General features: G+C 40.6%; 1 protein-coding gene across 3 annotated transcripts in view; it reads left to right on the forward strand.

The window, feature by feature from the left end:
* GAREM1 (GRB2 associated regulator of MAPK1 subtype 1) overlaps positions 1-23,265 on the forward strand; it is a 222,527-nt gene that overhangs the window by 188,978 nt on the left and 10,284 nt on the right. The window lies entirely within an intron of this gene.

Genomic DNA, 23,265 nt, shown 5'->3' on the forward strand with positions numbered 1-23,265 from the left:
TTAATTTGGAGTGAAATAGAAATATTTGCTGGATTATTTTTACCATTTGGGAGTTAGTTCGAGTTTTACGCTACATTTGATGAGAAATTCTTGGAGAGTTTTTATTAGGAGAGGTTTAAACATGCTGCCTAGAGAACGGATAACAGCGAGGGGAGAGCAGAAGGCAGAGACCAGGTAAGAGGGATGAATATGGTAACAGGTATGAAATGATGACACCCTGAACCACAGCAGTTGGTAGCAGCAGATGGCAGGGAGAAACGAGCTGCTTCGGATCATGTTTCAGAGGTGGAACCAACAGTATTTACTGATTAAATTGGCTGTGGGTAGTGAAGGAAAGAGAGAAATCAGGAGAAACTCCTGGATTTGGTGCCAGATCAGATTTTAATGTAAAGGGTCATACAGCACAGGAGAAAGATCCCTCTGTTTTGGCCATGTTCTTTGATTGACAGGCACTCTGAACCCTCACGACTCAGTTTTGATCATTGGATTTCATTATATCTGAAGGGAGAAAGTGCTTGAGGCATAGGTTGTAATTCTGTTCATTCATTTGACGGTATCTGTGGCAGTGGTTTCCTTTTTTTCTACCTCTAGCAGAATCCTTTAAAAGAAAAAAAAAGAACTTATACAGATCACAATAAATAGAAGAATTACAATCAAAACACATCTGACTGAAGGACAGATTGGATGGACGGGGTCTCCCCTTGGCCCTGTCCACTCTGCCCCCACCAGGTGGTCTCAGGACACCTCTCTGGAACCACGGGGCTATGTAGAGCCTCGTATCAAAACCATGGGCTAGGTGCTAGAAAAATCACCATCAGTGACCCCTGAAATCATGACCCTGGACTCTAGCAACTTCCCCTTTTGTAGGGAAGGTAACGGATGAAAAGAGAGGACTACTATACAAGTTAAAATGTGGGAGGTATACATAGGTCATGTATGGGGGGAGTTCAGAGGAGAAAAGAACTTCTAGTTGGGCAAGAGAAGCCTTCATGGAGATGACATTTCAAATGAGCCGCGAGTGTATACATGAATGGAAAGAGCAGAGAGATGGGAAAGAAGGGCGTTCCAGACAGAATGGCTTGAGCAAAGGCAAGGGCAGATGAGGGAAAACACAGAGTTTTGCTGGGCGAGTGGAATAGGGTTGAAGAGGGAGTAGGAAGGGCAGTGGCATCTTCAAGGCTGGAACCAGGTCACGGACAGCTCTGGACACCAGGCAGCACTTTGTGCTGGGCGTCATGCATAGCTGTCCATGCAGAGCCCTCATTGCTGCAAAGCTTTCCTGAGAGAAGACCCACCTCCAGCTGTTTATTCCAGGACATAAAAACTCCCCAGGAATTGCAGGTCTCTACTTTCCCCTGCTCCTTACAAGATCTACCAAGGATCTTAAGGCACAAGTCCAGAGATCCGCGTATCCAGTAGAGGTTGTGGAATATTTGGGGGACGTCTTGGTGGAGTCAAAGTCCTTGGTTCTTTTATTAATGTCCGATGGTGTTCCCCAAAAAACAGGTAAAAAGTAAGGGGACACTCCTAGTAAGTACTTTAGGCAACTTTAGGGATGTCTCAACTTACCTGTGTATGTGATGTTGCTTGAAGCTTGGCGCCTTCTCTTCAATAGGAATGTGACCACATGAGCTTTTCCTATAGAACTCTGGTCCCACGTGGCACATAATGGGGACTCCTGTCTGTCGACTGGTTGATTGACTCATCCAAGGTGGTCACACTCAGTTATTTACATAACCAAGTCTTGAGGTAGGAAACTGGCAGTGATTGTTTTCACTGAGGCTAGTGAAAGATGAATAAGAACATAAATATTAAGAGGCCCTATCTTGACCTTGGTACTGAAAGAAAAATGTTAGAGTTAAATTTGAAACTAAAAGCAAATCTCACAGCAGAAGAAAACGTTTGGGCCTCCAGTCTAAGCCGTACTTTCTTATGACATAAGAGAGCCTTCTCAGAACATATTCGGTGTTTATAGAATGTTCTAATCATAAAGACTTTTTATAAACACCTGAAATTACTTAATTTTCTTTTCTTAAGAATTAGGCATTTCAAATGAAGTCATGTTTTTTATTGGCTCTGTGACCATGAAACAAATTTTCCAGTTTTAGGATGTGCGTGGGATCCGGAGAACGTCGTAATTGTTAGATGTGGCTTCAGCTTGTAGCTTTCAAAAGGGAACTTTAATGGGGCATAAGTTCAAGTGCTCCCATAGAATTAAATAAAACTTCTTTGGATAGTGACAGTGGGGTGGGTCCTGGGAAGAAGATGGGCCATAGAAAGGGAAGCAGAGCTGATAATTGGCAAATGAACGCTGCTTTGCCACAGTCCATGCCCCAGTCACGTTAATATCTAGAGGGATAGTGGCTCCACTACAGTGTATGTCAGCCTGTGCCTTTTCTTCTTATTCTGTTCTTCACTCCCTACTTCAGGGTCCTAAGTTACAGCAAATATCTGTGCTCTTTCTCCAGCAGATTTTGACAGTCTTTGTTTCTGTAAATGAGATAAAAATCTTTCTCCTTCAACAGTAATTCTTGCTATGTTTCCAGCAGTGTGCTGCAGTTCCAGCATCATCTGGTTAACGCTTGACCACTGTCCTACCCATATCCGAAAATGGAAAACTAGGCTATGGGGCCAAACAGAAAATCCTCAGTGGAGGAGTGATCAGTTTAGCTCTGTTAATATACTTTGCACTTGATGTGGCTACTTAGAATTATGCTCTAGTCTGTACCTTTGTAAAGATCGTTAAATACAAAGGTTTTTTTCTTTAAACACAAAACACTGCCACTTTACCTTTCCCAAGAATAAGAGGCTATTCCCTCCCTAACTGGAACATCCCAGGGAAGAGTAAACAGCTCCTGGTTCCAGGCACAGAGGAGAAATTGTTGCAGATGAGCCCAAGCTGGGGAGCTGCCCACCTCACTGAGTGGTGACATTTTCATTTTTTAAAATTGTGCAAAGTGCCCTCAAATCAGAATGACCTGACAGTTCCTCTTCAGTGGGTTATCCTTAATTGGTTCATATGTTCCAAACACATTCTCTATTTTGTAACATTGTGGGCCTCATTCCATAATTTTTATTTTCTGGCTGTTGGCTGATAATGTCTAAAATATTTACCCAGATAACACTCTACAAGTAACAGTCTTCAAGAGCTGCGTTTTTTTGGTGGTGTTTTTTTTTTTTCCCCTTTTTTGGAAGATGCCATTTTGGAGAGTAGTGACGGGAAGGCTTGATATTATATGAAATTCTATAAATAGAATGTTTGACTCTCAGACGATTCTGGTCAATGCAGTAAATTACAAATCAGTATCAAAACTACTGGATCACAACTCTTCTATAGCTATGTGTGCAGTAGTATCAAACCTGAGGACCCCAGAACCCAGGGATTAATTAATGTTCTCTTTTTTTTTTTTTAACATCTTTATTGGAGTATAACTGTTTTACAATAGTGTGTTAGTTTTTCCTTTACAACAAAGTGAATCAGTTATACATATACATATGTTCCCATATCTCTTCCCTCTTGCGTCACCCTCTCTCCCACCCTCCCTATCCCACCCCTCTAGGTGGTCACAAAGCACAGAGGTGATCTCCCTGTGCTATGTGGCAGCTTCCCACTAGCTATCTATTTTACATTTGGAAGTGTATATATGTCCCTGCCACTCTCCCACTTCATCACAGCCCAGCCTTCCCCCTCCCCATATCCTCAAGTCCATGCTCTAGTAAGTCTGTGTTTTATTCCTGTCCTACCACTAATCTCTTCATGACATTTTTTTCCCTTAGAGTCCATATATATGTGTTAGCATACGGTATTTGTTTTTCTCCTTCTGACTTACTTCACTCTGTATGACAGACTCCAGGTCTATCCACCTCATTACAAATAACTCAGTTTCATTTCTTTTTATGGCTGAGTAATATTCCATTGTATACATGTGCCACATCTTCTTTATCCATTCATCTGTTGATGGACACTTAGGTTGCTTCCATGTCCTGGCTATTGTAAATAGAGCTGCAATAGACATTTTGGTACATGAGTCTTTTTGAATTATGGTTTTCTCAGGGTATATGCCCAGTAGTGGGATTGCTGGGTCATATGGTAGTTCTATTTGTAGTTTTTTAAGGAACCTCCATACTGTTCTCCATAGTGGCTGTATGAACTTACATTCCCACCAGCAGTGCAAGAGTGTTCCCTTTTCAACACACCCTCTCCAGCATTTATTGTTTCTAGAGTTTTTGATGATGGCCAATCTGACCGGTGTGAGATGATATCTCATTGTAGTTTTGACTTGCATTTCTCTAATGATTAATGATGTTGAGCATTCTTTCATGTGTTTGTTAGCAATCTGTATATCTTCCTTGAGAAATGTCTATTTAGTTCTTCTGCCCATTTTTGGATTGGGTTGTTTGTTTTTTTTGTTATTGAGCTGCATGAGTTGCTTATAAATTTTGGATATTAATCCTTTGTCAGTTGCTTCATTTGCAAATATTTTCTCCCATTCTGACGGTTGTCTTTTGGTCTTGTATATAGTATCTTTTGCTGTGCAAAAGCTTTTAAGTTTTATTAGGTCCCATTTGTTTATTTTTGTTTTTATTTCCATTTCTCTAGGAGATGGGTCAAAAAGGATCTTGCTGTGATTTATGTCGTAGAGTGTTCTGCCTATGTTTTCCTCTAAGAGTTTGATAGTGTCTGGCCTTACATTTAGGTCTTTAACCCATTTTGAGTTTATTTTTGTGTGTGGTGTTAGGGAGTGTTCTAATTTCATACTTTTACATGTAGCTGTCCAGTTTTCCCAGCACCACTTATTGAAGAGGCTGTCTTTTCTCCACTGTATATCCTTCCCTCCTTTATCAAAGATAAGGTGACCATATGTGTGTGGGTTTATCTCTGGGCTTTCTATCCTGTTCCATTGATCTATATTTCTGTTTTTGTGCCAGTACCATACTGTCTTGATTACTGTAGCCTTGTAGTAGAGTCTGAAGTCAGGGAGCCTAATTCCTCCAGCTCCATTTTTCATTCTCAAGATTGCTTTGGCTATTCGGGGTCTTTTGTGTTTCCATACAAATTGTGAAATGTTTTGTTCTAGTTCTGTAAAAAATGCCAGTGGTAATTTGATAGGGATAGCATTGAATCTGTAGATTGCTTTGGGTAGTAGAATTATTTTCACAATGTTGATTCTTCCAATCCAAGAACATGGTATATTTCTCCACCTATTTGTATCATCTTTAATTTCTTTCATCAGTGTCTTATAGTTTTCTGCATACAAGTCTTTTGTCTCCTTAGGTAAGTTTATTCCTAGATATTTTATTCTTTTTGTTGCAATGGTAAATGGGAGTGTTTTCTTAATTTCACTCTCAGATTTTTCATCATTAGTGTATAAGAATGCCAGAGATTTCTGCGCATTAATTTTGTATCCTGCAACTTTACCAAATTCATTGATTAGCTCTAGTAGTTTTCTGGTAGCATCCTTAGGATTCTCTATGTATAGTATCATGTCATCTGCAAACAGTGACAGCTTTACTTCTTCTTTTCCTATTTGGATTCCTTTTATTTCTTTTTCTTCTCTGATTGCTGTGGCTAGAACTTCCAAAACTATGTTGAATAAGAGTGGTGAGAGTGGGCAACCTTGTCTTGTTCCTGATCTTAGTGGAAATGGTTTCAGTTTTTCACCATTGAGAACGATGCTAGCTGTGGGTTTGTCATATATGGCCTTTATTATGTTGAGGAAAGTTCCCTCTATGCCTACTTTCTGCAGGGTTTTTATCATAAATGAGTGTTGAATTTTGTCAAGAGCTTTCTCTGCATCTATTGAGATGATCATATGGTTTTTCTCTTTCAGTTTGTTGATATGGTGTATCACGTTGATTGATATGCGTATATTGAAGAATCCTTGCATTCCTGCAATAAACCCCACTTGATCATGGTGTATGATCCTTTTAATGTGCTGTTGGATTCTGTTTGCTAATATTTTGTTGAGGATTTTTGCATCTATGTTCATCAGTGATATTGGCCTGTAGTTTTCTTTCTTTGTGACGTCTTTGTCTGGTTTTGGTATCAGGGTGATGGTGGCCTCATAGAATGAGTTTGGGAGTGTTCCTCCCTCTGCTATGTTTTGGAAGAGTTTGAGAAGGATAGGTGTTAGCTCTTCTCTAAATGTTTGATAGAATTCGCCTGTGAAGCCATCTGGTCCTGGGCTTTTGTTTGTTGGAAGATTTTTAATCACAGTTTCAATTTCAGTGCTTGTGATTGGTCTGTTCATATGTTCTATTTCTTCCTGGTTCAGTCTCGGCAGTTTGTGCATTTCTAAGAATTTGTCCATTTCTTCCAGGTTGTCTATTTTATTGGCATACAGTTGCTTGTAGTAATCTCTAATAATCTTTTGTATTTCTGCAGTGTCAGTTGTTACATCTCCTTTTTCATTTCTAATTCTATTGATTTGAGTCTTCTCCCTTTTATTCTTGATGAGTCTGGCTAATGGTTTATCAATTTTATTTATCTTCTCAAAGAACCAGCTTTTAGTTTTATTGATCTTTGCTATTGTTTCCTTCACTTCTTTTTCATTTATTTCTGATCTGATCTTTATGATTTCTTTCCTTCTGCTAAATTTGGGGGGTTTTTGTTCTTCTTTCTCTAATTGCTTTAAGTGTAAAGTTAGGTTGTTTATTCGAGATGCTTCCTGTTTCTTAAGGTATGATTGTATTGCTATAAACTTCCCTCTTAGAACTGCTTTTGCTGTATCCCATAGGTTTTGGGTCGTTGTGTCTCCATTGTCATTTGTTTCTAAGTATTTTTTGATTTCCTCTTTGATTTCTTCAGTGATCACTTCGTTATTAAGTAGTGTATTGTTTAGCCTCCATGTGTTTGTATTTTTTACAGATCTTATCCTGTAATTGATATCTAGTCTCATAGCATGGTGGTCAGAAAAGATACTTGATACGATTTCAATATTCTTAAATTTGCCAAGGCTAGATTTGTGATCCAATATGTGATCAGTCCTGGAGAATGTTCCATGAGCACTTGAGAAAAATGTTTATTCTGTTGTTTTTGGATGGAATGTCCTATAAATATCAATTAAGTCCATCTTGTGTAATGTATCATTTAAAGCTTGTGTTTCCTTATTGATTTTCATTTTGGATGATCTGTCCATTGGTGAAAGTGGGGTGTTAAAGCCCCCTACTATAATTGTGTTACTGTCGATTTCCCTTTTTAAGGCTGTTAGTATTTGCCTTATGTATTGAGGTGCTTCTATGTTGGGTGCATAAATATTTACAATTGTTATATTTTCTTCATGGATCGATCCCTTGATCATTATGTAGTGTCCTTCTTTGTCTCTTGTAATAGACTTTATTTTAAAGTCTATTTTGTCTGATATGAGAATTGCTACTCCAGCTTTCTTCTGATTTCCATTTGCATGGAATATCTTTTTCCATCCCCTCACTTTCAGTCTGTATGTGTCCCTAGGTTTGAAGTGGGTCTCTTGTAGACAGCATATATATGGGTCTTGTTTTTGTATCCATTCAGCCAGTCTGTGTCTTTTGGTGGGAGCATTTAATCCATTTACATTTAAGGTCATTATTGATATGTATGTTCCTATTACCATTTACTTAATTGTTTCAGGTTGTTCTTGTAGGTCTTTTCCTTCTCTTGTGTTTCTTGCCTAGAGAAGTTCCTTTAGGATTTGTTGTAGAGCTGGTTTGGTGGTGCTGAACTCTCTCAGGTTTTGCTTGTCTGTAAAGGTTTTAATTTCTCCATCAAATCTGAATGAGATCCTTGCTGGATAGAGTAATCTTGGTTGTAGGTTTTTTTCCTTCATCACTTTAAATATGTCCTGCCACTCCCTTCTGGCTTGTAGAGTTTCTGCTGAAAGATCAGATGTTAACCTTATGGGGATTCCCTTGTGTGTTATTTGTTGTTTTTCCCTGGCTGCTTTTAATATGTTTTCTTTGTATTTAATTTTTGACAGTTTGATTATTATGTGTCTTGGTGTGTTTCTCTTTGGGTTTATCCTGTATGGGACTCTCTGTGCTTCCTGGACTTGATTGACTATTTCCTTTCCTATATTAGGGAAGTTTTCAACTATAATCTCTTCAAATATTTTCTCAGTCCCTTTCTTTTTCTCTTCTTCTTCTGGCACCCCTATAATTCGAATGTTGGTGCATTTAATGTTGTGTCTCTGGGACTGTCCTCAGTTCTTTTCATTCTTTTTTCTTTCTTCTGCTCTGCATTATTTATTTCCACTATTTTATCTTCCAGGTCACTTATCCGTCCTTCTGCCTCAGTTATTCTGCTATTGATCCCATCTAGAGTATTTTTCCTTTCATTTATTGTGTTGCTCATCATTGCTTGCTTCCTCTTTATTTCTTTTAGGTCCTTGTTAACTGTTTCTTGCAATTTGTCTATTCTATTTCCAAGATTTTGAATCATCTTTACTATCATTATTCTGAATTCTTTTTCAGGTAGACTGCCTATTTCCTCTTCATTTGTTAGGTCTGGTGTCTTTTCATCTTGCTCCTTCATCTGTTGTGTTTTTCTGTCTTCTCATTTTGCTTATCTTACTGTGTTTGGGGTCTCCTTTTTGCACGCTGCAGGTTCGTAGTTCCCGTTGTTTTTGGTGGCTGTCCCCAGTGGCTAAGGTTGGTTCAGTGGGTTGAGTAGGTTCCCTGGTTGGGGGTCTAGTGCCTCTGTTCTGGTGGATGAGGCTGGATCTTGTCTTTCTGGTGGGCAGGTCCACGTCTGGTGGTGTGTTTGGGGATGTTGGTAGCCTTATTATGATTTTAGGCAGCCTCTCTGCTAATAGATGGGGCTGTAGAACTGTCTTGCTGTTTGTTGGGAATAGGGTGTCCAGCACTGTTTGTTGCTGGTCCCTGAGTGAAGCTGGGTCTTAATGTTGAGATGGAGATCTCTGGGAGATTTTCGCCATCTGATATTACGTGGAGCTGGGAGGTCTCTTGTGGATTAGTGTCTTGAGGTTGGTTCTCCCACCTCAGAGACACAGGCCTGGTGCCTGGCTGGGGCGCCAAGAGCCTTTAATCCACACGGCTCAAAATAAAAGGGAGAAAAAATAGAAAGGAAAGAAAAGGGAGGAAGGAAGGAAGGAGGGAGGGAGGGAAGGAAGGAAGAAATGAAGGAAGGACGAAAGCAAGAAAGGAAGGAAGGAGGGTGGAGAGGAGGAAAGGGAGGAAGGAAGAGAGGAAGGGAGGAACGAAGGGAGGGAAGGAGGGAAGAGAGGAAGAAAGAAAGGGAGAAGACAAAGTAGAATAAAGTATTGTTATTAAAATAAAAAATAATTATTAAGAAGAAAAATTTATATTAAAAAAAAAACAGAAAAATGGGTCGGTCTAACCCTAGGACAAATGGTGAAAGCAAAGCTATACAGACAAAATCTCACACAGCAGCACACACATACACACTCACAAAAAGAAAAAAAGGGGAAAATAATAGTGTATCTTGCTCCCAAAGTACACCTCCTCAACTTGGGATGATTAGTTGTCTATTCAGGTTTTCCACAGATGCAGGGCACTTCAAGTTGATTGTGGAGCTTTAATCCACCGCTTCTGAGGCTGCTGGGAGAGACCTCCCCCTCTCCTCTCTGTTCGCACAGCTCCTGGGGTTCAGCTTTGGACTTGGTCCCGCCTCTACGTGTAGGTCGTCTGAGGGCCTCTGCCCTTTGCTCAGACAGGACGGGGTTACAGGAGCAGCTGATTGGGGGGCTCCGGCTCACTCAGGCTGGGGGGAGGGAGTGGCACGGGGGCGGGGCGAGTCCGCGGCGGCAGAGGCCGGTGTGACGCTGCACCGGCCCGAGGCACACCGCGCGTTCTCCCGGGGAAGCTGTCCCTGGATCCCGGGACCCCGGCAGTGGTGGGCTGCACAGGCTCCCGGGAGGGCCGGTGTGGAGAGTGACCTGTGCTCACACACAGGCCTCTTGGTGGTGGCAGCAGCAACCTTAGCGTCCCACACCCGTCTCTACTGTCTGTGCCGACAGCCGCGGCTCGCGCCCGTTTCTGGAGCTCCTTTACGCGGTGCTCTTAATCCCCTCTCCTCACGCCCGAGGAAGCAAAGAGGCAAGAAAAAGTCTCTTATCTCTTCAGCAGCTCCGCGCCCGTTTCTGGGGCTCCTTTACGCGGCGCGCTTAATCCCCTCTCCTCGCGCCCAGGAATCAAAGAGGGAAGAAAAGGTCACTTGCCTCTTCGGCAGCTTCAGACTTCTCCCGAACTCCCTCCCGGCCAGCCATGACGCACTAACACCTTCAGGCTGTTTTCACTCTGCCAACTCCAGACCTTTACCTGGCATCCGCCCGAGGCTCAGTTCCCAGCCCCGCCCGCTGCGGCGGGTGAGCAGACAAGCCTCTCGGGCTGGTGAGTGCTGATCGGCACCTATCCTCTGCGGGAATCTCTCCGCTTTGCCCTCCGCACCCTGTGGCCGAGCTGTCCTCCGCAGCTCCGGCTCCGGAGCTTCCCCCTCCGCCACCCACAGTCTCCGCCCACGAATGGGCTTCTAGTGTGTGGGAATCTTTCCTCCTTCACGGCTCCCTCCCACTGGTGTAGGTCCCGTCCCTATTCTTTGTCTCTGTTTATTTTTTCTTTTGCCCTACCCAGGTACGTGGGGGAGTTTCTTGCCTTTTGGGAGGTCTGAGGCCTTCTGCCAGCGTTTGGTGGGTGTTCTATAGGAGAAGTTCCACGTGCAGATGTATTTCTGATGTCTCTGTGAGGAGGAAGGTGATCTCCGCGTCTTACTCTTCCGCCATCTTTAAGCCGTCTTTCTCTGTCTGTCTTTAGTAACAGAAAAAAAAAAAAAAAAGTGCATCCACTGTTGGTTGGATGTTAACGTGGCAGCGATTCCTGAGATTCATGAAAGAAAAATCATAAAAGGAGCTCTAGGTTGAAACCACTGGTTTAAAGCAAGTTTTACTGCAGTATGGATGAAGAATTTGTTAACCTTTGGGATTGACAGGATGTCCCCTGACAATGACAATATGAGAAGTAGGGTGTAGGAACTGAATTGTAAGATGGATTGGTAGCATACATTCATTGTTATAAGACTGAAGTCCATCATAAATAAAGTTCCTGTAATGGAGCACACTGTCTTATTGATGTTTGAGAAAAATAAGACGTAAAGGGCGAATTTAATCCAGATCTACACTGCACCTAGTTCAGTAGGTGCCTGAAAAGACTGCACTATACAGAAGTCTGAATCTGCAGACTGAGCAGCTGATGAGAAAATGGAAGGGGACACCAAGCATCCTGAGAGTCTTCATTTCCCTTCTCAGTGGAATTTCACCAGGAGCAGAGAGGAGTGATCTGCCACACTATGTGATGGATAATTAGAGGCACAAAACATCATGTCTAAGAGCCACACGTGGATTTGCATCCTCAGTCTGCCACTTACTTAGTAGCTTCATAGCTTCACACCTTGGGCAAACTATTTAACTTTCTGAGTCAGTTCCTGTGGCAACTAATAACAGCATCTTCATTGCATTATTGTATTATACAAGGTACTTGGCAGTTTTCCCTGGCACTTGGTAAGCATTCAATAAATAGTAGCAGTAACTTAATATGGGATGCATTCCTTTTTAGAGTTAGATAGAAACTAATTTTTCAGAGGTTATTTCCCCTGTCCTTCCTTGCCTAAGGTATAAGCCCTCTCCAGAGAGTCGTGGAAGCTGATGGGGACAAGGACAACTACCTCCACAGACAGACCAGCAGAGAGCCCTGGCACACAGGCAGGGGACAGTCATCCCCGCATTCCAAAAGTTCATCCTAACAGGCTTGAAAAGTAGCAAAACATTATTTTCATCTGACTTTTAAAATGTCTGCTTGGGGCTTCCCTGGTGGCGCAGTGGTTGAGAATCTGCCTGCCAATGCAGGGGACACGGGTTCAAGCCTGGGTCTGGGAGGATCCCACATGCCGTGGAGCAGCTGGGCCCATGAGCCCCAACTACTGAGCCTGCATGTCTGGAGCCTGTGCTCCACAACAAAGAGAGGCCGCGACAGTGAGAGGCCCACACACCGCGATGAAGAGTAGCCCCCGCTCACCGCACCTAGAGAAAGCCCTCGCACAGAAACGAAGACCCAACACAGCCAAAAATAAATAAATAAATTTATTTTTTTTTTAAAAAAGCTTTAAAAAATAAAATAAAATGTCTGCTTGATAAGCTAGGTATTATGCGTTATAGTTACCTACCTGTGGAGCCAAAATTGTAATCATGATAAACCAAGAAAAGAGCTACAGAAATGCTCAGCATCCTGTGGGCCCCAATAATATGTAATCCTCTCATGGGGGATTTGGGGGTTTTGTAGAACTATAGAGTACCTATGAAAAAGCCACATATGGTTCTAAGGCTGCAAATATGTGTCAAGAAACTGAAATTCCTAGGAAAACCTCTCTAGAAATATTAAAGCTGAGAAGTTGCCTTGGCTAATTCCATTAGGCATGGCGAGGCTAGGTCATGGTGCTACCAGGTGTCACACCTGGATGTGTCCACCCTACAGAATGAGGGCCCTCACAAGACTACCCAAATTAAGAAAAAGTCATAAAAATGTATTGTTTAAAAACCGAGAGAAGTGATTTTAAGAATTGAGCTATAAGAATTAATTCTACTCTACAGCCAGCAAACACTGAGGAAAGAGGCAACAGGGCATGCATATTAAAAACAGCCCTTGCACCAAAAATATTGAACCAACCCAGGCTACACAGGATGCTCCCACATAAAAATAGCCCTCCAAGACCACAGTAGATAATTGTTTCTCCTAAATTCATAGAGTAAGAGAAATATAAGTAAAATGAAGAAGCAGAGGAAACACTCCCAATTAAAAGATGAAGAGAATTCCCTTGAAAGAACAAACCAATGAAACAGACCTCTTCAGTCTAAAAGACAACAAGTTAAAAAGGAGATAATGAAAATACTGAAGGAATTAAGAAGGGCTATCAATAGCAATGCAGATTACTGTAAAAAGGAACTAGAAACTGTAAAAGAGGAGCCAGGAAAAATTAGAAAACTCATTTGCTGAGATGAAAACTGACTGAGCTAAAGGCAATGAATAGCAGATTGAATAATTCAGAAGAATGAATAAGTGTTCTGGAAGATAGAATAATGGAAATCATCCAATCAGAACACAGAAAGCCAAATTGGAAAAAAAAGAAAAGAAAAATGAAAGCAAAATAAGAAACCTATGGGATAATATAAAGCATGCCAATCTACACATAATAGGGAGCCCAGAAGGAGAAGAAAGAGAAAAGGGGTTCAAAAATGTGTTTGAAGAAATTATGGCTAAAAACTTCCCAAACCTAAAGAAGGAAACAGATATCCAGGTACAGGAAGCACAGAGGGTCCCAAACAAGATGAACCCAAACAGACCTACACCAAGCCATATTATAATAGATATGGCAAAAGTTAAAGAGAGGATTCTAAAGGCAGCAACAGAAAAAGAGTTAATTACAAGGGAACCCCCATAAGCCTATCAGCTAATTTCTCAATGGAAACGTTTGCAGGACAGAAGCAAATGGCAAGATATAGTCAAAGTCCTGAAAGGGAAAAATATGCAACCTAGGATACACTACCCAGCAAGATTATCATTTAGAATAGAAGGAGAGATAAAGAATTTCTCAGACAAGCAAAAACTAAAAGAATACAGCAATACTAAACCTATCCTAAAAGAAATATTGAAAGGTCTTCTCTAAATAGAAGAGAAGCAAGAAGGTATAGGAAAGAGAAAATCACATTTGGAAAGTAAATCACTTAATAAGCCAGTAGACAGATTTTTTAAAAAATCAAAAAGATTTTTGTGAAAGCTATGACAGCCAGAATGAACAGCAAAAGGATAAATATGAAGATGTAAAAGAGGACATCAAAATCATAAAATGTGGGAGAGGAGAGTGATAAAATGTAGACTATTTTGTTTGTTTTTTTTTTTAGAATGTGTTTGAGCCAATATGACTACCAGTCTAACAGCAAGTAGATAGGAAGGGGTTAAAATACTTGAAAGACAAGGCAACCACGAATCAACACATAAAATCGACTTATAAAAACCAAAAAGAAGAGAACACAAGCATAATATAACAGGAAATCATAAACCACAAAAAGAAAGGGACAAAGAAGAAATACAAAATGAACTGGAAAACAAGGTTTAAAATGGCAATAAATAGATATCTATCAATAATTACTTTAAGTGTCAATAGACTAAATGCTCCAATCAAAAGACAGGGGAATGGCAGATTGGATTAAAAAGCAAGAGCCTATAATATGCTGCTTATTGTAGGCAACACATAAAAAAGAGACCCACTTTAAGGCAAAGGACACACATAGACTGAAAGTGAGGGGATGGAAAAAGATATCTCATGCAAATGGAAATGACAGAAAAGTGGGGGTCGCACTACTCATGTCAGACAAAATAGAGTTTAAAACAAAGGCCATAAAGATAAAGAAGGACACTATGTAGTGATAAAGGAATCAAGACAGGAAGAGGATATTACATCCTCGAAATATATGCACCCAATATAGGAACATCCAAATACATAAAACAAATACCAGTAGACATAAAGGGAGAAATTGACAGGAATACAATAACAGTAGGAGACTTTAACACCCCACTCACATCAATAGACACATCTTCTAGACAGAAATCAGTAAGGCAGCAGAGATCCTAAAGGATACAATAGAACACTTAGACTTAATTGATATTTTTCAGAACATTACATCCAAAAACAAACCAGAATACACATTCTTTTCAAACGCACACAGAACATTTTCTAGGATTGACCGCATACAAGGGCACAAAATGAGCCTCAACAAATTTAAGAGTATAGAAATTATTTCAAGCTTCTTTTCTGACCACAATGGCATGAAACTAGAAATCAACCACAGGAAAAGAAATAAAAAAATGATTACATGGAGACTGAACAACATGGTACTAAAAAACCAGTGGGTGAACAACAAAATGAAAGAGGAAATCAAAAAATAATTTGAGACAAATGACAATAAAAACACAACCATACAAAATCTATGGGATGCAGCAAAAGCAATTCTTAAAGAGAAGTTCATAGTGATACATGCCTTCCACAAAGAACAGGAAAAATCTCAAACAACCTAACCTACCACCTAAAAGAATTAGAAAAAGAAAAATAATCAAAATCTAAAGTGAGCAGAAGGAAGGATATAATAAAGATCAGTGATTTAAGAAACAATAGAAAAAAAATAAAAAAAAAAAAAAAAAACAAGAGCTGGTTCTTTGAAGGGTAAACAAAATTGACAAACCTCTGGCTAGGCTCACCAAGGAGAAAAGAAAGAGGACCGAAATATACAAAATAAGAAATGAAAAAGGAGAAATAACTGATACCACAGAAATACAAAAAAAAAAATAATAAAATAAGAGAATACTATGAACAATTATATGCCAACAAATTCAACAACCTAGAAGAAATGGACAAGTTTCTAGAAACATACAGCCCACCAAAACTGAATCAAGAAGAAACAGATAATTTGAACAGACAGATCACTAGAAGTGAAATAGCATCCGTAATTTTAAAAACTCCCTACAAACAAAAGTCCAGGACCAGATGGTTTCACAGGTGAATTCTACCAAACATGGAAAAAAGAACTTATATTGATCCTTCTCAGACTCTTCCAGAAGATTGAAGAGGAAGGAAGGAATGTATGTCCAAAGACATTCCATGAAGCCACCATCACCCTGATACCAAAGCCAAACCAAGACAGTACCAAAAAAGAAAATTACAGGCCAATATCTTTGATGAATATAGATGGAAAAATTCTCAACAAAATACTTGCAAACCAAATCCAACAACACATTAAAAAGATCTTACACCACAGCCAAGTTGGATTCATCCCAGGGTCACAAGGGTGGTTCAACATAGCAAATTAATCAATGTGATACACCACATCAACAAAAGAAAAGACAAAAACCACATGATCACTCAGTAGATGCAGAAAAAGCATCCATTCATGATAAAAACTCTTTACCAAAGTGGGTATAGAGGGAACATATCTCAACATAGTAAAAGCTATTTACCACAAACCCACCGGCAGTATAATACTCAACAGTGAAAAGCTGAAAGCCTTCCCACTAAATTCTGTAACAAGACAAGGATACCTACTCTCACCACTTCTATTCAATATAATATTGGAAGTCCTAGCCACAGCAGTCAGACAAGAAAAAGAAATAAAAGTTATCCAAATTGGAAGAGAAGAGGTAAAATTGTCATTATATGCAGATGACATGATACTATATATAGAAAACCCTAAAGACTCCACACAAAAACTACTAGACTGATACACAAACTCAGCAAGTTAGCAGGATATAAGATTAACATACAGAAATCTGTTGTATTTCTTTACACTAACAATGAAATATCAGAAAGGGAATGTAAAAAAAAAAAGCCCTTCTAATCACATTAAAAAAAAAAAAAAAAAAGGAATAAACCTGACCAGGACTTACTTCCCTGATGGTCCAATAGAAGAATCCATCTTCAAAGCAAGGGAACCCAGTTTGATCCCTGGTCAGAGAACTAAGATCCCACGTGCTGCGGGGCAACTAAGCCCACGTGCCACAATGAAAAGATCCCATATGCCACAACTAAGACCCAATGCAGCCAAAAAATTAATTAATTAATTGTTTTTAAAAGTCAATCTTAAAAAACCCAACCAAGGAGGTGAAAGACATGTATGCTGAGAACTATAAAACATTAATAAAGGAAATTGAAGATGATTCAAAGAAATGGAAAGATATTCCCATGCTCTTGGATTAGAAAAATTAATATTTTTTAAATGACCCTACTTCCCAAAGCAATCTACCCATGTAATGGATATCCCTATCAAATTACCCATGACATTTTCCACAGAACTAGAACAAATAATCTTAAAATTTATATGGAATCACAAAAGACCCAGAATCACCAAAGAAATCCTGAGGGAAAAAAACAAAGTTGAAGGCATAACCCTCCCAGACTTCAGACAATACTACAAAGCTACAGTAATCAAAACAGTGTGGTATTGGCACATAAACAGACATATGGATCAATGGAACAGAATAGAGAGCCCTGAATTAAACCCACACCCCCTACAGTCAATCTTTGACAAAGGAGGCAAGAATATAACGTGGGGAAAAAAGTCTCTTCAGCATGTGGTGTTGGGAAAGTTGAATGGCCGCATGTAAATCAATGAGGTTAGAACACATCCTCACACCATACACAAAAATAAAGTCAAAATAGCTTAAAGACAAATATAAGACATGACACCATAAAACCCCTAGGAGAGAACATAGGCAAAACATTCTCTGACATAAATCGCACCAGTGTTTTCTTAGGTCTCCAAAGGCGGTAGAAATAAAGCAAAAATAAACAAGTGGGACCTAATCAAATTTACAAGCTTTTGTACAACAAGAGAAACCGTAAAACAAAAAGACAACCTACAGACTGGGAGAAACTATTTGCACATGAATTGACTGACAAGAGCTTAATTTTCAAAATATACAAATGGCTTATACAACTCAACAACAAAAAAGCGAACAACCCAATTGAAAAATGGGCTGAAGACCTAAGTAGACATTTCTCCAAAGAAGACATACAGATGGCCAATAGGCACATGAAAAGATGCTTAAGATCGCTAATCATTAGAGAAATGCAAATCAAAACTACAATGAGGTATCACCTCACACTCGTCAGAATGGCCATCATTAAAAAATCTACAAACAACCAATGCTGGAAGGGTGTGGAGGAATGGGAGCCCTCCTGCATTGTTGGTGGGAATGTAAATTGGTGCAGCCACTATGGAAAACAATATGGAGGTTCCTCAAAAAACTAAAAATAGAGTTGCCATATGATCCAGCAATCCCACTCCGGGGCATATATCCAGACAAAGCTATAATTCAAAAAGATACATGTCCCCCTATGTTCATAGCAGCACTGTTCACAATAGCCAGGACACGGAGACAACCTAAATGTCCATTGTCAGATGAATGGATAAAAAAGATGTGGTACATATATACAATGGAATACTACTCAGTTTTTAAAAAGAAAAAGATGAAATAATGCCATTTGCAGCAACACGGATAGACCTAGAGATGATCATACTAAGTGAAGTAAGACAGAAAGAGAAAGACAGATACCATATATCACTTAAATGTGGAATCTAAAATATGACACAAATGAACTTAAATACAAAACAGAAGCAGACTCACAGACAGAGAACAGACTTGTGGTTTCCAAGGGGGAGGGAGGGGGAGGGAGAGACGGATTGGGAGTTTTGGATTAGCAGATGCAAACTATGATGTATAGAATAAATAACAAGGTCCTACTGTATGCACAGGGAACTATATTCAATATCCTGAGATAACCATAATGGAAAAGATTATGAAAAAGAATGTGTGCATATATGTATAACTGAATCACTCTGCTACCCAGCAGAAATTAACACATTTTAAATCAACTATACTTCAATAAAATAAATTTTTTAAAAAAGAATTGATTCTACTCTGAATTTTTATTTTGTCTTTGGGCTTTCTCCTACTGACTATTAATATTAGAGAAGATAAGGGGGGGAGGGATAAATTCAGAGCTTGGGATTAATATACACACACTACTATATCTAAAATAGGTACAGTATATCTACACTCCAGTAAAAAAATTTTTTAAGTGATATAAATTAAAGCTAAAAAATATGTATTAGAGAAGGCACTAAAGGAGAGATTTTCTTAAATAAACCTGGTGTATTGATCGTCAAATTTAGGTAATAAAAAGATTAATCTGGAAGTGATTATTTACTTTTCAAAATAATTGCTCTACCAAAGGATTCACTCAGGATTCCACTAATTAATGCGGTCTCCTAAGGCATTTGACATTTAATTAATTTTAATTACAGCTTTTGAGAAGTACTCTGTAAGCAAGCCATACCTACATTTCCCATTAGTTAATTGAAATAAGGACTGAATTATTATTGTTTTGGTAATTTTGAAACTAATTGCCTTTGGTTTTGTGTAGGTTATTTATTTTTAAATGAAACCTTCTAGGCCAAGAAATTTTCTCCTGTGTCTGCCGAAAGTCTTAATGATTAGAATGTTAATAAAGTCATTGTAATATTCTATGGGATAGCCCTTGTTTCAAATCTGCACTCTTGAGTTTACCATTTGCACAAAATCACATTAATGGGAAAGTTATATACTAGTTAAATATATCTATCATGCATTATATTCCTTGCTCAGAAAAGGTCTTTATTCTCTGCCCCAATGGCATAGTCTTTCTTTGGAGTCCAGGGAAGCACCCTGGAAGTTAAACAAGTATTCTTTTCAGAACTGCGTGCCCTTCTTGTTTCCCAGTAGCGGCCTGCTGTGCCCTCCGCCTTGACTCCCTTGCCTGAGGCCTGGAGGTTGGAGGCCATTGCAGACCCAGGCCTGCCTTAGGTCCTTATCATCCGCATACACAATGGGAAAAAGAAACGCACACATCTGAGAATCAGGATTTCAACTGTAAATCACATCTGCCCTGGCGTAATTCATCAGATAGATGTTCTTTTATCGCCATGTTGTCATTGTAAAATTTTAATTTCTGTTTGGCTGAAAATACCCCTGATGGGTATGTGACAGGGTTGTGAACTCTTTGTATAAAAGCCTCTTTATAAATAAGATTTCTTAAGGCTGTAATGATTTTGTTATCTGGGAGAGGGAGTGTGGGAAGAAATGTAAAATACAGGGCAGAGGGCATGCAGTGAAGGCAAAGTTACAAAGTTCAGGGAAGCATGGTTACAAAACTCCTTTCTTTGCAACACTGGCATTATCCTGAAGTCAGCTTTCTAGAGAAGAAAACTCATGGTAAAGGTGAGTGCAGTTTTAGATCAAGCTCACCTATAGTGTGTGTGTGTTTTCTGAATTAGCGTCAACATAGAAACACAATGATCCTTAGTCCGCCTAAGGATGGCCAAAGCCGGTTAGTGACTGCCCACAGCTCCAAGCAGTGTGGCCTTTGAGCCGAGATTTTCACCCACAGGTATGTGATGGCAGATTTTAGACTGTAGACAAGGAAATGTGAGGCCTCGTCGGCAAGTGTCTCCAGATCCATTGCCTTGTATTTAAAAGTTGAATAATTGCTGCTATGAAATTCATTTTTTTTTTTCCCCAAAAAAGTTCAGCAAAGAACATTTCATAGTAAGTCTTCTGTTTTCCCAAGCTGTCTCTTTGGTCCAGTTAGTGAAGGGGTGTGAAAGTGTCATTTCTTCCATAGAAGATGAGTAGGGAGTTCTGAGAAACTAAGACTTTCCAAGAAACATCATCATACCAAAAAGCCCCCATTCCTCCACTGTGCAGTTTCATAAGCACGTTGTGTCTTTTGTTTGTTGTATTCTTTTAATCCCTAGGAAGTGTTAGGGAAAGATAATGTCACAGAAGAAAGTAGTTCATACGTGTATAAAATACTCCAACTGTATGTAATGTGTGAATTTTGTCTTCTAAACATTTACATTTAACCCTGTTTCCAGCCATGCAATAATGAGCTTTGTATTTGTAATAAATTCTCATGCATTATCTTTAACACGTGGCTATTTAGGGAGAAGACCTTGCTTTCCATTTTTCACAAATTATTGGTCCTTCACCCCAGGCTCAGTTTCCTCCCAACTAAACAGACTTATAGCTGTGCGGAGTGGGGAGGGGAAAGGATGCTTAAATACCTATTCCAGGAGTCAGGAAATCAAGTTAACACTTTCTGGAGAGTATTCAGAAAATAAATAGTCCCATTCCATGACGCACGAGATTCTGACCACAGGTTGGAGTTGGGCTTTGACTTTGTCAACCACCTTCACATAGTAACACGAAGCTTTCCAAGGCCATTTATTTTATTGGGTGTGTCCACCTTTGCTTTCACTGTCAGATAATAAGCTGCCATTGATTATTTTTCTGGTTTTACGTGGCCAGTGCTGGCATGGTGAAGGCAGAGAGCAGTGGGGAAATGTGTTCTCCTCTCCGTCCCAGAAGTCAATGTGCACTTAGCCTCCAGGTTACATGCGTGCGTGTACCTACCCAGGCACGTTTTCAAGTTTCTTCCAAGTTCAAAAGAAAAAAGCCATGCCTCATTCAATCCACTATCCCTTTCTAATAGCTGTCTCCCCCTTCCTTCCCAGCCCCTTCCTTCCTTCTTGAAAAGAGTGGTCTGTCCTCACTAACTCCACCCTCGCCTCCTGTTCTGGCTTCGACTCCCTGGAATCTGCTTCTGGTCCCCTCACTCAACTCAAGCTTCATTCACTAAGATCCCCGGTGACCTGCTAACCGTCACACATCTTCCCCACCTGCCCTGACTTCCTGCCATCGTTCCACCTTCACACCACCCCTCTCCTGAGCCGTCCTGCCCACCGTCTGCTTCTTTGACACCACTGGGGACTGTTCTGTGCCGCGAGCGGTGAGATGCGGTCCCTTGTGTTTCTCCCCACTCGGTCTCCTCCTCCACTGGCCCCTTAGGGGTTCAGCCCTTTGCCCTTCTCATCTGGGATCTCAGTGCCACCAGGACTTCAGATTCTATCAGTAGAACATTGAGCTCGAACTCTTTTCAACACCGAACCCCTTGGTTTCTCCCAAGCTCTGTTCTTCCTTCTAAGTGTCTGTCTGATAAATGGCACCAGGATTTGTCTCGCCTTCTGAGCCCCCAGTCTAGGGCATCGTTCTGGTGGTGTATTCATGCCCATGTACCTTTTGTACACTCACCATTCCTTCCTCCTCCAGACTTTCTCAGTATAATTTCCTGTGAGTTTGTTCTTCCCCTGCCCTCCTGAATCTTTCTTGCATGGCGTTCCCCCCGACCTTCATTCCACCTTCTGTTATTACAGGACCCATTTTTATCTCAGTCGTGTTGGTCTCCCTCCCTCCCAGCTAATTCCAGGGGCTACTAATTCTCGTCTGCTTTACTCAACACCAGCTCAGTGAGCGTGTGATGGGCACTCAGCATACAACTGAACAAGTCAACAGTAAATGGAATTAATGTCGTTTGTAGGAAAAGGGAAAGTGACACAGTGTTCTTCAGACTTTTAGGGGCAGTAGATGGTGCCTGCGATCCGGCCATTAGCCCTCAGGACGGACACCTTCTACAGCTTACTTCAAACCCCACTAGTAAATTTTGTGTGTTAGATGGCAGTCACTTACATATGCCTCCCTGAGACTATGCCTCGTAGACTAAAGAGAAGTGATGGTTCTAGAAAGAGCAGAACTCCCCAATTCCACCTCGCAATAAATTAGCTTTCTGTTTAGCTCTGGGTTCACAGTCCGCTGCTTGAACACTGGGGAGAGGTGTCTTACTCCTAAGTAGCGAGCGGTGTCTTATCTCTGATAAGACTGAACCATTGAGCATTTCTTTAGAAAAGGGAAAGACTTGTTGTGGAGAGGCAAGGATGAGAGGATTGTGCTGGAAGTAAAACCACTTATAAGAAAGGCTTTAGACCAGAGAACTGCTTGTGAAGCCAGGCTCTGGGTACGGGTGGGAGACTGTTCTCCCCGAATCCATGGTGTGGTCATTGACCCTGTCATAACCAGTAGGTGCCAGGAGCTTGGCTGTAAACACTCAAGCTACTCACCACCAGAAATTACCTACCAGTAGGCAAAAGTCACCCATGACCCGCGATGGGTAGTAACACCTGCCTCAGACAGAACGCCATCCCCTCCCTTAGCACCAGGGTTCGAGGTTTATTCCTGATAATCCAAGTACCTCACCCTCGCCCTGCACTGCTCCTTGAAGTTCAGTCTTAAATGCTGCACTGAAGGACAGAGAAGGGCTCTAGTCCATCAGGCATGGTGTGTCGGGCACGGTGTGTTCTGTTGCATCCTCATTTAGAATAGTAGTTACAGGGCTGTGGGATGGGGTGCTGACAATGAAGCCACAACATTTCCCAGTTCAGATATACTGTCATTTTCACTCTGACACCACGTCCAGTGTCGTGGTGGCAGAGTTGATGGTGGTCATAGGGGCCAGGTCCGCTGTCACCTTTCTTCCCCTAGCTTGACAACAATCTGAAGACAAAAAAAATTAACACGCAGCCCAGATGACTTATCCATAACAGTGTCCACATTAAAATATAAAAGGCATTCTTTTGGTATAAGTTTGAAAATAAAAGTGCCTCGTTGTATTTGTTTTGTGACATCCGATAACCTCCACCTGGCGTTCTGTGTGCCATATTTGTGCCAGAGGTGACAAACCCCCAAACTCTGCCATCCACAGAGCAGTAAGAACAATGACGACAGTCCCTACCGTTTCCACTTTCGGGCTAATTGAATATACATGGGAAGTGAGTAAAT

The sequence above is a fragment of the Kogia breviceps genome, chromosome 15 (genome assembly GCF_026419965.1).
Source record: "Kogia breviceps isolate mKogBre1 chromosome 15, mKogBre1 haplotype 1, whole genome shotgun sequence".
NCBI classification, from domain to species: domain Eukaryota; kingdom Metazoa; phylum Chordata; class Mammalia; order Artiodactyla; family Physeteridae; genus Kogia; species Kogia breviceps.